This window comes from Hirundo rustica, chromosome 3 (genome assembly GCF_015227805.2).
Source record: "Hirundo rustica isolate bHirRus1 chromosome 3, bHirRus1.pri.v3, whole genome shotgun sequence".
In the NCBI taxonomy this organism is placed as follows: Eukaryota; Metazoa; Chordata; class Aves; order Passeriformes; family Hirundinidae; genus Hirundo; species Hirundo rustica.
This window is the reverse complement of record NC_053452.1, coordinates 10,614,156-10,627,810: the sequence shown is the minus strand read 5'-3', so window position 1 is coordinate 10,627,810 and position 13,655 is coordinate 10,614,156. Positions and strand designations below refer to the sequence as shown.

Genomic DNA, 13,655 nt, shown 5'->3' with positions numbered 1-13,655 from the left:
CTTTACATAAAGTACTTCTGGAGTTTAAAGCTCCTTCTCCAAGCATCCCTCCCACTTTGCCCCAGGCTGGCCTTGGGGGTGGATCTGGTGCCCTCCTGCTGCCAAAGGAGTGCTGGTAGGGAATAATTACTGACCCTTTTCCTCACACCTCAACACAGGGGTGACTGCACTGCTTCGTCTCCTGTAGGGATCCTCACTAACCCACACTAAATCTGACCAGAATAAAGGATTTCAGTCCTCCCTTTGCCGCTGAGGGCTTTAGTCAGGACAAAGTGGCACTACCAGAAGCATTCCTGATGGTAAAGCAAGGCAATGCAGCAACTCGGCCTTTTTCTTTTTTTTTCTTTTTTTTTTTTTTAAATATGTTCCCCCTTCTCTTTTAACATTGTCTTCATTTTGATAAAATAAATGTGTATTGCCTTGCCATTTCAGTTTTCTTCAACAAAACTTATTTTTTCTGTGGCTCTGAGTTATGTGCACTTGTAAAAACCTCCTTGTTTAAAGGCCGTGATTTACTGCTGAAGAATTCCTATGGAATCTAAGCAATGGGTTTGTGCAGACTGAGGCACAGAATTTCCCAAAGAAATAGGGAAATTAAGTAGATTTTGGTGCCTTAAAAATTTTTTATATATATATATATATATATATATATATATATATATATACATATATATATATATATAATTATTATTATTATTATTATTATTATTATTATTATTATTATTATTATTATTATTATTATTATATATTTTTTAAAAAAAAATTTTGGCATGACAACCCCTCTGTCTGCAGAAACAGGTAGAAACCCAAGAATGCCACCAGTGGCACATTCAGCACAAGACCTACAGCAGTTCCAAGCTGGGAACGCAGTCCAGGTCAGGAGCAAACATTTCTCAAACCTCTTACCAGATGGAGGCGCTGGGACTGGCACTCGAGCACAGACATCCCAGAAATTAGTAGTAAAATTATCTTTTACAGTGTGCAGTCCCTGGGTCATGAATGGGAGCCCCCCTTCTTTTGATGGTGCAGCTTGGTTTTGTGCCACTCCCTTGAAGTGCTGAGCTCAGCTGCTGGCAGGGCAAGGGGAACAGCAGAATTCCTGAGGACACTGTCACCCCAAACAGTGTCTGGGGCCCTGGGGAGCTCAGGCACCATCTGGAACAGTCACCCTGGGCCTGTCCTTGTGTCCGGAGTGTCCTCAGCAGCTGTCCCTCCCAGCTGGCTGTCCCTGGCCAGGAGGCAAACACATGGATGGGCACTGCACAGCCGTAGCCTGAGGCAAGGGCCGGAACGTCCATCAGTGCTTCAAGTTCTCACTCAGGACAAGAAGAAGGGGAAAACCCCTTTATTTTGAGAGCAGTCCAGAAACAGGGTAGCTGACACTGCTCCAGTTGTGAGGGAAGCTCCGCATCCCCTTCGAGCCGGTGCCCAGCTCAATGCCAGGGATGTGTCTGGGCACAAAAACTGCTCTCAGTGTGCTGGGTCTCACCGTGGGACACCAGCAGTGCTCACAGCTCAGCACAGCTCACAGTTCAGTCAGCAGAATTAAGCAAGTGCTGAATTAGGGCATTGCTGTCAAGGTTTTGCCTGCCAGTGTCATGTTATTGCACAAAGAACATCCCTCATCCCTCAGTTCTCTCCTAAAGGAAAAATACAATATTATCTCAATTAAACAAAAGCTTTTTTCTGAAGCTCTATCACTCCAAATGGAGAGGGATGACAGGCTGATCAATGTAGGTCCTCTAAGTCAGAAGAGGTATTCAGAATTGTTTCAGAGAGGAAAAACCTTTTCCTCCCACCGGTGTCATTTACAATTTATGGCTGGGAAAAAGCAGGAGGGGGGTGTTTGTGTGTGTGTTGCAGTAAACTATTGCGAATTATCACCCCTGGGCCCTTCGTTTTTGTCTTTCTTGGATGAGCAATATTAGATATCTGATCCAAACAGAATCCATTCAGAATTGCTGGAGTGCTGCACAAAATGGTGTTGTGTCGATAAATGCCTTTTTTTCCCCCTGGTTGGCAAATCAGCGTGGTACAAAGGTGGGAGCAGGAAAGGATAAACACATGCACAGCGATTCCAGCGAGCAGGTGCAGGATAATTCTCAACACAGCTTGTAAAGGCTGCTGCCGTTTGAAGGTGTCAGCACAGTAATGGGAGATGGATGGGAGCAATACTTGCTGGGGCTCTTGCCAAAAGCACACATTTCGTGAATCCACACTATCGATGCTGCTCTCCCCTCACCTGAGCCACATTAGAGAGGAATGTGGAGAGGGACAGTTGGGGTGCTGGTAGGGAGTTACACAGGATGTTAACTGGGAGCTGAGCAAAGGCCATGCATCATAGCATGGAACTTGTGTCTCTGCATGAAACTCAAATCTTTCTTACTCCATGTGTGCTCTGTATGGTGGTAATGGAATTCATCATGCAGCAGCGGGAAAAGCCCTTTAGCTGCCCCAGGCAGCACATGGACAAGGGACAGAAGGATGGAAGTACAGAGGGACACACGGAAGCCCCCAAATGGAACACGAATGGGGATCTGTTGCTGCTGGCCAGGAAAGGGTCAGTTTTATCCACTATAAATATATGGATTTGATATGTAATGGGGATATAAAGGTGAGAATGGATGGAAGGGAGGACAGACTTAAGAGTGGATGGACAAAAGGAAAAAAAAGGCAGGAGAGTCAGCTGGAAGGAAGGAAGGAAGGACAAACAGAAGAAAGAATGCATAGAAGGAGGAAAAATGGGTGGAAAGAGATACAGAAAGGGACATTAAAGAGCAAACAGAGGGAAGGAAGAATGGATGGTGTCTTGGTTTGAAAGACAGGTACCTGCTAGGGAGGGGCGGGGCCTCTCTAGGAATGGGGAATTCCAATCCCCTCCCTCCAAGTTATTATAATTTAGAAGATTAAAGAGGTTTTTCAGTCAGAGCTCTGGGGAAAGGAATAACAGTTCTTTACTAGTAAGTATAACAAGGCAAACAAACAACAACAACTACAGCATTAACATTAAACAGAACCAGGAACCTCGAGGGGCTTTGTTTTCACAAAGCCCGGGGCAATCTGATCTCTTGGGACCCCGAGAGCACCGAGCTGGAACGGTGGAAACTCCCGGGCTGGTGGCTGGAAAGGCAGGATGTCCCCGGCAGGCAGGGGGAAATGTCTGGGCAGGTAACGGAGTGTCCCGGCAAAGGGAGCAGTGCTGGAGAAACTGCGGCGGCTGGGCAGGGCTGGCCCAGCTCCAGCAGAACAGACAAAAGGGGGCCCCGAGTTCCTGGGCACACGAGCAGATGATGGTAGAATTCCCAGGACCGGACTTTCCGTTGACTGGACTCCTCCCGCAGCAAGCAGCAGCCTGGCCATCCTCTCTGATGCAGAGAGCAGGAGAAAAAGAAAAAATCCTCAGCTCCCCCAGCCCTGTCCTTTTCCCTCCCCCAAACTTCGTGTGATCTTCCCCCTCCCGGCCACGTCTTTTGTGTGGGTCGAGCACCATCTAAGCACCAGCACTTTATCTCTTAGCAACTTATGGGGAAAAATTATTTAAGGCATAAAGGAATAAACCTAACCCCCAACAGATGGAAATAAGACTGGTGGAACAGAAGGATGGAAGCATGGGCAAAAGGAAGAAGTGGAGGGAAGAAGGAAGACCAGAAGGATGGAAAAGAGGATGGAAGGGTAGAAGGAATAATATGTATAGACAAAGAGAGAAGGCAAAATAGATGTAAAGAGAGGAACAGAAGGAGGAAGGACAGAGAGATGGAAGGGAAGAAAGGATAAAAACTGATGTGAAGACAGATGGAAGATGGGAGAAGAACAGAAAGAAGAATGGAAAGGGAGAAGCAGGAGGAATGAAAACTGGAAACGGTGAAGTGAAAGAAGGGAAGAGCAGCACCCCTGTGCCTTGTAGGTCCTGCCCCACTTTGCTGTGATGCCAGCAGGAAGGGTGCTGGAGGAGGCTCATGCCTCATGTGATGCTCTATGATGACCTTGGAGGGGGTTGTGCTATGGGGAGGGAGCAGCAAAATCATTTGAACTTGATTTGCAAATGTTCTCACAAGTTAACAAAGCCCCAGTGGTACTGGGAAGGTTGTGCAAAGTGTTTCAGCACTGGCTCTGTCATGAGGGAGGCATTTCCCCTGGCCCAGAGCTGCACAGAATTGTTTCAGGAGAGAAGAAGCCTTTGCTGTCTTTGCTCCAAGCGTTGCTTTCCCCCAGCAAACCCAGAACCTTGGCACTCGTTACAACACGACACAACCACCCTGGGAGCTGGGGGAAGAGCAATGAAGACAAAATCTGCAGGGGAATATTTGGATCCTAGATTCAAAAACTTGCAGTACTTTTTAAATGTGCATTGCAATTCCTCCCACGGATGGTCTGGTGAGAGCAAGAGTGACCTATTTGCTTCAGCTCTGAGCCTGGCTCTGGAGAGCTGGGTTTAGTTCACAGCTCAGCCGCAGACTAAAATATTGGACATGACGTGTGCCCTCTTTTCCCTTCTCTAACCAGAGATTATTACTTCAGTGCCTCACACTGGTGAGAAAAGACAGAATTCATTAACGTCTGTTCTCAGATACTCTGCTCACAAAGGTCACATATAAATTACAGTTAAAAAGTGGCTATTTTAGGGGATTAGGCTGAGTTAACACCCCAGGAAGCATTCATATTAAAATGAGCAGCTGGCATTAGATCTGGTACCAGCACCTTGGAGAAACTAAAGAAATACTTCACAAGCACCGTTGTTTAACATCTGGTGTTGGTTGTATCAAGGATGCACTGATCACAGTTCTCTAGAATAACATTAAATTATCCTTTTCAGCACACCCAGCTCCTGTAGAGGCTTCGCTGCTGTCAACAATCACTACGGAGCAGTGATTTTGAGCCCATGTGCCAAGTCTGCCCTTCTGGCCTGAGCTGGCATTGGGTCCCAGAGGGCATTTTGCACCTGGGAAGTATACTGGGATACTCATCCAAAAAAACCCTCCAGCAACAGTGCTGTGGCAGCTTCCTGTGGTCAAATCAAAATGTGTGTCCAAACAAGAAACAGAATTAACTCCACTTTTATTGCAGGTACTACAGATAGGAAAGGCAAAGGAAGTGAGAGTATTAAAGGATGCCTTTAAACTTTTTATCCCAACAATGATATTTGGTACAAGAAATCTAAAAAGATTTGCAGTGGGCAATAGTATGTATATATTTATATAGACATACAAATATATATATATATATATATATAAAATTGTATTTATGTAGAGAGGTATAAAGCAAATTGTTCCATTTTTCCTCTTTTGGGTTAAACATCCCTTGCTCCTTTCCTGATCCCCTATAGCCATTACCCCTCTCCTCAGGAACTCCCTTTGACCCGCATTGTTTAGCTACATTTGAGGTTGCTTTTTTCCAGTAGCTGTTTTTCCAATTAAAGCCAGTTAAGTCTGTAACCCAACTTCATTGTCATTCCTTGTGATTTTTAGGGTCTTGCAATTTTACTTTCTTCATGAAAGGACCTCTCATGGGATTGCAGACCAATTCCATTTTTATTAAAAAGAAAATCTTTGAAAATATCATGCAAAGATTGAAATGATGGATGGGGAAAGCCAAACAACCCAACGCTTCCTCTTTTTTTAAAGCCTTGTGAGGTCTTTGATGCTTCAGTTGTGATGATTTAATGCTTGGAAGCAGAAGGACTGATGAAGACATCAGCCCAGAGCCTGTTTGAAGGGACTGCTGCGCGTGAAACACCAAAGCAAAATAAGTTTTTACTGCTTTTTCAGCCTGGTTGTGGTCTATGTCTAACCAAATTCTCTTCTGCTCTAACTATTTATGCAACACAATTTAATGACCATTTAGTTTGCCAATTAAAAAAAAAAAAAAAAGGGACTTCAACAAACATATCCACGGCTCTTCCCGTTGCCATATCCCTGACTACCAGGGAAAGGAGCCACCAGCAGTTCAAAGGGAAGTGAAAACAATGACACAGAGTTTGATGGGAGGAACAAAACTGCACGTAAAACAGGTTTGAACCAGAGTTTCCCACTTCTCTCCCTCAAAAGCATTCCCATTTCCAGTAAGTACCTGCTGCCCACTTGCTTCTTTGAAATTCTCAGGGATACTCAGACTCCACAGTAGAAGTTGCCAAGGAAACTGGGTTCACTTATGATTTCACATGTTCAAATTTCACATGTTGATTATTTCAATCTCCTTTTTTTTCTCCACCCACATACACCTTAAAATTATTATTGTCCTTCATGGTCTAATTACAACACTGGTATTGCCATTGAGGACAGGAAATTGGATTTTCTACCTGAACCCAAGCTTCAGCCACTCTCTTTCTTAAAGCAAGACATTAAAAACACCTTCAAAATTATTTTGTCAGTAGATTACGTCAAACTGCCTTTTTTCCACACTGATAACCAAAATATCCAATGGCACATCCAGCTGAAGAGCACAAATGCAACATTCCCATGCTGGTGCTGTAAAACTGAAAGTAGACGAGATAAAAACAATTGATTTCCCTTTGGGGTTTTTTTGTTTGTTTGTTTGTGTGTTTGTTTGTTTGTTTGTTTGTTTGTTTTGTTATGGTTTTTTTGGTTTTTTTTTGTTTTTGTTTTATTTCTGAGTGTCACCGTATCGGGCACTGGCCACACACTCCCAATGCCTTCAGATTCCGTGGGAGTTAAAATTGAGCTCAGTAAAGCTGGGATCCCCAGTGCATTTTTGGGAGGTCACCAGCTCTCCATCTAAAGTCAGCCAGAGCTGGATGAACCACTGAGATGCCTCCAGTCTACACTAGCTGGAACCACAGCTCATGAACCTGCTAGATCTTCAGGCTACACGAATTACAACCACAGTCTGTATATGGACAGCTATGGACTCTAGGAGTTTGGAGAGGATTTTTAATAGTTCCACATTTTGATCCTAGTCTAGAATTTTCCCCCCTACTTCGGTCACCGCTCCGTGCATTGTTCGGAGAGATACTCAAAGCTACGACCTTCAAAGGAGATACAAATGAGTGAGCACAGCTGAGGGTGATCATTTTCCCATCACCAGAACTGTCAGAACAGTGTTTTGAGCTCTGGGTGTGTTTCCATTTATTCCTTGCTTTTCCAAATGAGATGAGAAATGCACCACATGGCAGAATGAGAGAGGGAATTTGTGACAGAAAATTAAAAACATGAGCTCCTTTATCCTCATGGGGAGACCACCTTGCATTTGGTTTTTCTGCAGCTTTGATCTCTCAGGTCTTACCTGGCTGAGCCTTGCAGCAGGCTCCTCCCAAGCCGTGGGATGCAGCTTGGTCTGGATGGATTGTGGAGTCCATACACATTAACTCGTGCCTGGGCTGCTCTTAATAAGGAGCAATTACACAGAACCTGACAGAACACCAAGGATGACACACTCTTCCTTCTGAGAAATGGGAGTCTCTGTAATCAGCTCCAAAATTCAATGGAAGCTCAGGACTATTCCCAGGTGCTCTCACATTTCCCTCAGAGCCTGTGGTAAGGAATAATAGCAGGTGTGTGTAGGTCATTTGGCTGCCTTAACAGATCTGGCAGCTGGACAGCTCCACAAGGCCTGGAAAAGGGAGCTATTTTATCAGATTTTAAGTTGTTTAAACATCAGGTATTAGCAGAGGATCATTACACAGTTATCAGTTTCATTAACCAGTTGCAGAGCTGACAGGTTTGGTACAGATACTCCATTTTTTCTTCTACTGCTGCTTAAATCCAACTAAAACCATTGGAACTGAATAGATCCCATGGCATGAGTACCTTTTTCAAACTGGTTTTTGTAAAAAAAAAAAAAAAAAAAGAGCCACTTACATCAAGTTTCTTATTTCCATAGATGCTGAAGAGTCTCTGAAGAGACTCATTGACATGGGAATAAAAATAAACAGTGACATGGTTCCTAGAGTGCATCCACACACTGGTTTTCCAGAGGGCTCCTGTAAGATCTCGTGTCAAGTTGCAGGGATGTGAGGAGCTGTGGCAGAGCCCCAGGGATGCCCCAGTGAGCAGGACAGGGACATCTGGAAGTGCAAAGTGCCTCCACGATGCAGTGACATGAGACTCCCAAGTATTATTGCTTTGATCTGGCCCCTGTCCTCGTTACAGTGGGAAAAAGTACAAATGGAATTAAACCGGAGCAATACTCTGAGGTGTTTTCAAAATTAAATCTTTATTTTGGAGACTCACCTTCTGAAGTTCCCTGGTTCTCCTTAGGAATTTAATGAGTTTCATAATCCCAAGCAAAGATCTTACACCAAAACTGTTATTTCATCTCCTAGGAAAATTAATCAGTGTCTTCCATCAGCTCCTACCAGCTCCATCTCTCATGTCCCTGGTAGCCCCCCCAGAAAACATTGGAAAGCACATCTACACATTTCCTTCAAAACTCAAAACAAACAGTTGATTGAAAAAAGGGGAGTTTGCAGACAAAGAACATCTTTGTTTGTTGACAGCAATAAAATGTAACTTGTCACCAGAGCTGATATGTTGTATTAATGGCTCTTCTGTGAAAACACTGGGCTGGGTGTTATAAATATTGATGTGAGCACACTGGGTTGGGAAGTGTGTGACAGATGGAAACTTTTTAAGGTGAACATAAAATCATCTTCAGTGTTTCTCCAACTTGAAACTCAAATATCCCCTTTTAATTGGAAGCCATTATTAGGTTTATCACCAGGAACAATGTTTGATGCTGATGCAGGAGATAGAGAAGGGAAAAATCTCCTTACCTGCCACTGCTGCCAGCACCCCCGAGGAACAAAACCGAGGGTAAGGTTTCCAAACGGGCTGAAGCGGTAATGTCTGTTGTGGGTTTGGGCTTTTTTATTTTTGGTATGTAAATGTCTTGATGCTCCCAGTGACAGCCTGGTTGCCATGGTTACTTGAGAACCAGCCTCTCCCTCAACCTGAGGAGCCAGACTATTTTTCTGTTCCCCACTGGATATGTCCACGTGGACACTCCCAGAAAGAACTGGTCTCTGGGGAGCAGCGGGACCAATCAGCCTCCAACACCCAGAGCTTTCAGGGAAAAGGATGTAAGAACATTTCTGATACACTACAGAAACAAAATAACTGCATCTCCCCACCCTCACCAGCCAAGTCACTCAAAGTCTCCTACACAATAAATATTAAGTTAATTCTTTTGAGGGAGGTGAGGTTCCATAAACTATCTCTGGTACAAACGCTGAAGCATCCCCTCAAGAGCTCTCAAGTAACGTGTCACTTCTCATTCCCAGCCAAAGGCTGCTCCCCGATCCAGGCAGTTGGAATTGGCCCATTCCAGAACATGCTCTGGAGTGACAGGAAAACAGGGTTTGCTGAACCACATGCATGTGCCATAAAAAGGAGCCAGCTAAACCCAGGAGAGGGCACTGAAAAAGTAATGAATATCCATAAACACACCAGCTGCTTTCTCAAAGGGGCTCAATTAAAAGATAAATAGAATTCGTTTTAGTTAGTCTATAAAGCACTGGGGGGTTTTCAGCAAGGACTGCGCAAAACCAGAGGGAGGGATTCCTTCTCCTACAGCCCTGTGTGGAGCCGCCTTGGGAAACTCCCACAAGCAAAACAAAACAAAACAAATAAACAAAAACAAAAACCGCTGGAAACCCCCAAACAACCTCAAACATTTTTTTTGCTGTCAAAGAAGAGAGGGAAGGAACAATTTTCTAATCACTTTTCAGGTGGGAACCATGGCACAGGGAGCTGGTCAGGACTCACCCTTAGAGCACTCTGTCCTGCTCAGCACAGCCGGGAATGGTCTAGATGGAGCAGAACAGTGAGGGACAGCCCCGTTGCAGCTGCAGTGTGGGAGCACAGGCAGCAGTGCTGGTCCAGAACACCCCAACATGACTTGCAGGAGGTCTGTCATTCCTGAAAAACAAAGAAAAGAGAAATCAGTTAACCCGAAGAAATTAATGTAAGGCTTAAATTTAGAGGAAATTGTAGCAAAGCAATGAGCAGCTTTGCCCTGCCCCGCCCTCTGAATGTGCAGGTCACAAGCAATTTCAGACCATGATTACTGTTTTTAATAAGCTTTAGCTTATAATTCAGCAAACACACTGCTTTGAAAAGGCAAAAAAGTACCATGAGGGAAAAGTCAGGTGCCATTTCACAGCTTACAAACAGAACACTGAAAAATCCAGTGATTTGGCCAAGTTTGTAGAGGAATTTGAGACTGCCGCAACCAATTGCTCTGCTGATGCTTGAGGCGCGGGAGCAGAAGAAGTGACTTGGAGAACACAAACAGCAGATCTGCACTGGAACAAGCACACAGGGAACATAAACGGCAAAATGGCTTTTAAAAGTATTTACAACTCACAAAGAAGAGCAACACATTTCAGGTGTTGATAAGCAATGAATTTATAGAGAAGAATTTCTGCTCAAGTATTCCTGAACAATCTGTACTGTGGAGCGCAGGTGGCAGAAATAGGAGGTCAGGCTGACCAGGGCTGGTGTGTAGGAATTCAGAACCCAGACAAAAGGGAAAATGCAGAACCTGAGCCAGAAGTACTTGAAAGATTTGTGTATAAAATGTTTTCTGTGTTAGGATTGGAGAAATGTGAAGAAATTAAATACTGACTTCTTCATCTCATGCTTTAGTTACAGAAACTCACATAATCACACCTCACACCAGTCTAATGCTATACATTATTACCATGCGTTGGCACAGTTTTATTTTTTTAGTTACAGAGAAATGTATAATGTGATTCCCTGCAGGATCTTAGAGTTGCTTTGGGGGGGGAGGACAGGGACCTATCGGAAAGCTAGCCGAGATATTGGCAGCTAATTTAACCAATGAAGAGCCAATGCGGCTTTGGAAAGGACATTTAAAACTCTCATCTCCGACAGACCGCTCTCTTTCTGTGGAAATGGCTATAATGTTAACATCGTGGGCAGCCGGGGGGCCCGGGTCAGGACTCGCTGCTGTCTGGGTGTCAGGGCCAGGCTCAGCCGGGTCTCCGGGAGCTGCTGCCAACACGGGAGCAGCCTGGGTTGAGCCCTTTTCTCCCGGCTGCCGGCGGGAGAGAAAAGAGAACAGCTCAGCAATGCCACGTGTTTGCAGCTTTGTGGCAGCTCCGAGCCGGGCTGCCCTGGATGAGACCGAGGGGTGGAAGAGAGGACATCCACCAGCCTCCGCTGTGGGCACAGGTTTGCATCTCCACAGCCCGGGGCAGGGAGCACACGGCCGCTGCAGGCATGGGCAGAGTTAACTCTTTCCTAGCAACATGGGACTTTTAAAGCGCAGCCCTTCCTTGAGAGAGAGAAGAAAGAAAACAGAGGGTGTGTAGGACACCGCATAAAGTCAGTGGATTAGAAGTGAAAGGACTGACAATATTATTGGAATAGGATGGAAGAAGTGGACATTTTTAAGTGGACCTCTCTGGGGTAAACTATGGAGAAACAGAGTGTTCTTTGTAGCATCTTGGTGTTGTTGGGGAGAATGCTAATTCTAATCAAAACTGAGAACTGATGTGATTGAGATTTGAGAACTTTGAAGTCCCTGCTCCTGGCTTAAAAGGAGGTCTCAGCCTTTGAGACGAAGATGATTTTAGACTAGGAGAAGTATTTGTAAACAGTACCCCAAATCCACTAAGAAGCTTATAGTCAGTCAAAGAAAAGGGCTGCTGATAGAACATCACAGTCTGCAAAAACTCCAGGCAGCAGCAGATGTGTGACATTGGGAGCCACTGGACTATTTTGTCTTGTGGCAAATGTCTTCATGAAACTCTAGAGAGACTCTTCTCCTAATTTTGTTTAAATAGTGAAACTGACTGAAAATCACAACTTGTGTCTTTCTGTGTTGTTTAATAAGAAAGTTAATAGTTTGTAGAGAGAGGGAAGTGTTTTAAAGTTTCATTCTGTTTTAGTTTAGGTTTTCTTTTTCTCAACTTTCTTTTTTTTTTTTTTTTTTTTTTTCATTCTTTTAGTGTGTGTTAATAAAACTATTTTGTTCATTTTTAAGCTTGAGCCTGCTTTGCTTTTCTCCTAATCTCTCTCCCACATAAAAAGAATAAAAACACTACAATTATATAGAATTTACATGGCATGGGAGACACACTGACAAATGCTCTGACATCACCGAGGAATTCTGAGGCTGGGACCAACACTGGGAACCATGGAGACCATTCCAAGTTAGCACCAAAATCCACTACAAACTGATGTCAAGGAGGTTTTAAAGAGCTGGTGTCGTAATTTCACTGAACTTTGAAATAGCAGCTCCCTCTGAGGAAAATATATTTTGAATTCTAGGAGGCAAAAATCCAGCCCCAGGATAGAAAGGGAAAATCCAGTTATTTCATCTTACCTATGGGTATTACAAAATGTTTGTTGGCTAAACTGGGGGAATTTGTCTAAGAATCTGCTATTAGACATCACTAAAAACCTCAGAACTGCTGCTGTAAAGAGCAAGGCACTCAGGGTCCAGAAAAAACCATGAGTTTTCTGAAGTTCATCTTCAAGCAATACTATTGAAATACAAATTCAGGTCTTAACACCCCAACCCTGTTCTCCAAGTGCTGGTGTAGTATAAGAACAAAAGCCCTGATTTTTTAATTGACAAGTACTTTAAAGAGGAATTTGACTGCAAAAATATAACAGAGATGCAGAGGGGAAAATGCCAGAAAAAAACCCTCTTTGACCTACTTCCATAACAAAGAACATAGATCCAGTACAGTATTTAAAAAACATGGCAATATTCCAACAAGAACTTAGTCCTACCTGGAACTATCCTCAATCCACTGAGGTGCTGTAAGGCCCCAGAAAACTCACCTGATGAGGCTTTTAGAAGGACTTGCGATGGTTCCTGTACTCTGAGTAAGACACATGGGAGAAATACTGACAAGATATTTTGAAGAGGTCAAAACAACGCTAAGGACTTTACTGGCAACATCAGAAAACCAGAGAGCTGTGGCAAAAGGCTTAGTGCAACATTCAATCAACATAAAACGCTTCTGAAAGCATTCACTTAGCGAACTAAGCCCATTTTGATTTACACAAAAATTCCAAGAAGAAGGAATTAGAAGGAGAGTGTGGTGGTTTCAGGCAGATTTTGGGAGCAACCCTCCCATGGGGCCCCCTCCCAACCCCCAACTGGTTCGGGGAAAGACTTCCTCAGAGAGTAGTGGAAAAAACCTGTTTATTAAACAGGCAAAGCACTCCCAGCACAATACCCGATGACAAGAGCTTCGTGCCACTTACGGAGGGATAACAAACTTAAAGAAAGAAGGTCTCCTCTTGAAGATAGTCAGTGTCCTCCGCTGCTCTGTCTCCGCTGGCGCTGGGAGAAAAGGAGATGTGCGGGGCTGGTCTTGGTGGGGTGGGTCCCCTGTGGAGGCCCCCGGTGCTTCCCCAGGTCCTTGGTCTGGAGAGGTTGGAACAGTTTCGATGAGAGGGCAAAAAACAAAAAAAATGGAGGGGAAAAAAAAAAAAAAAAAAAAAAGAAAAAAAAAGAAAAAAAAAAGAAAAAAAAAGCAAAAAGCTTCAGCTATTCTGCAGGGTCTAACTACGCTAGCACTTAACTAACTAACTGCTGGGGAAAAAAACAACAGAGCTTCTTTTGTCTTGCAGTGTTCCAACTCCCCCGCTTCAAGGTCACTTTGATGAGCAGAGTTTTCCTGGGGAAAAACAAACCGCGCTTGCCCTCCCCTTTGCACC

The 13,655-nt window shown here is 44.1% G+C and overlaps 1 long non-coding RNA gene across 1 annotated transcript; it reads right to left on the bottom strand.

Moving 5' to 3' along the window:
- Positions 1-2,931: 2,931 nt before the first annotated feature.
- On the bottom strand, positions 2,932-13,320 carry LOC131378515 (uncharacterized). The gene is made up of 3 exons (XR_009207659.1): positions 13,200-13,320; positions 9,720-9,872; positions 2,932-3,365 (listed from the first exon to the last, which is right to left on the bottom strand). It is a non-coding gene; the product is annotated as an uncharacterized LOC131378515 (long non-coding RNA).
- Between the last annotated feature and the right edge of the window lie 335 nt (positions 13,321-13,655).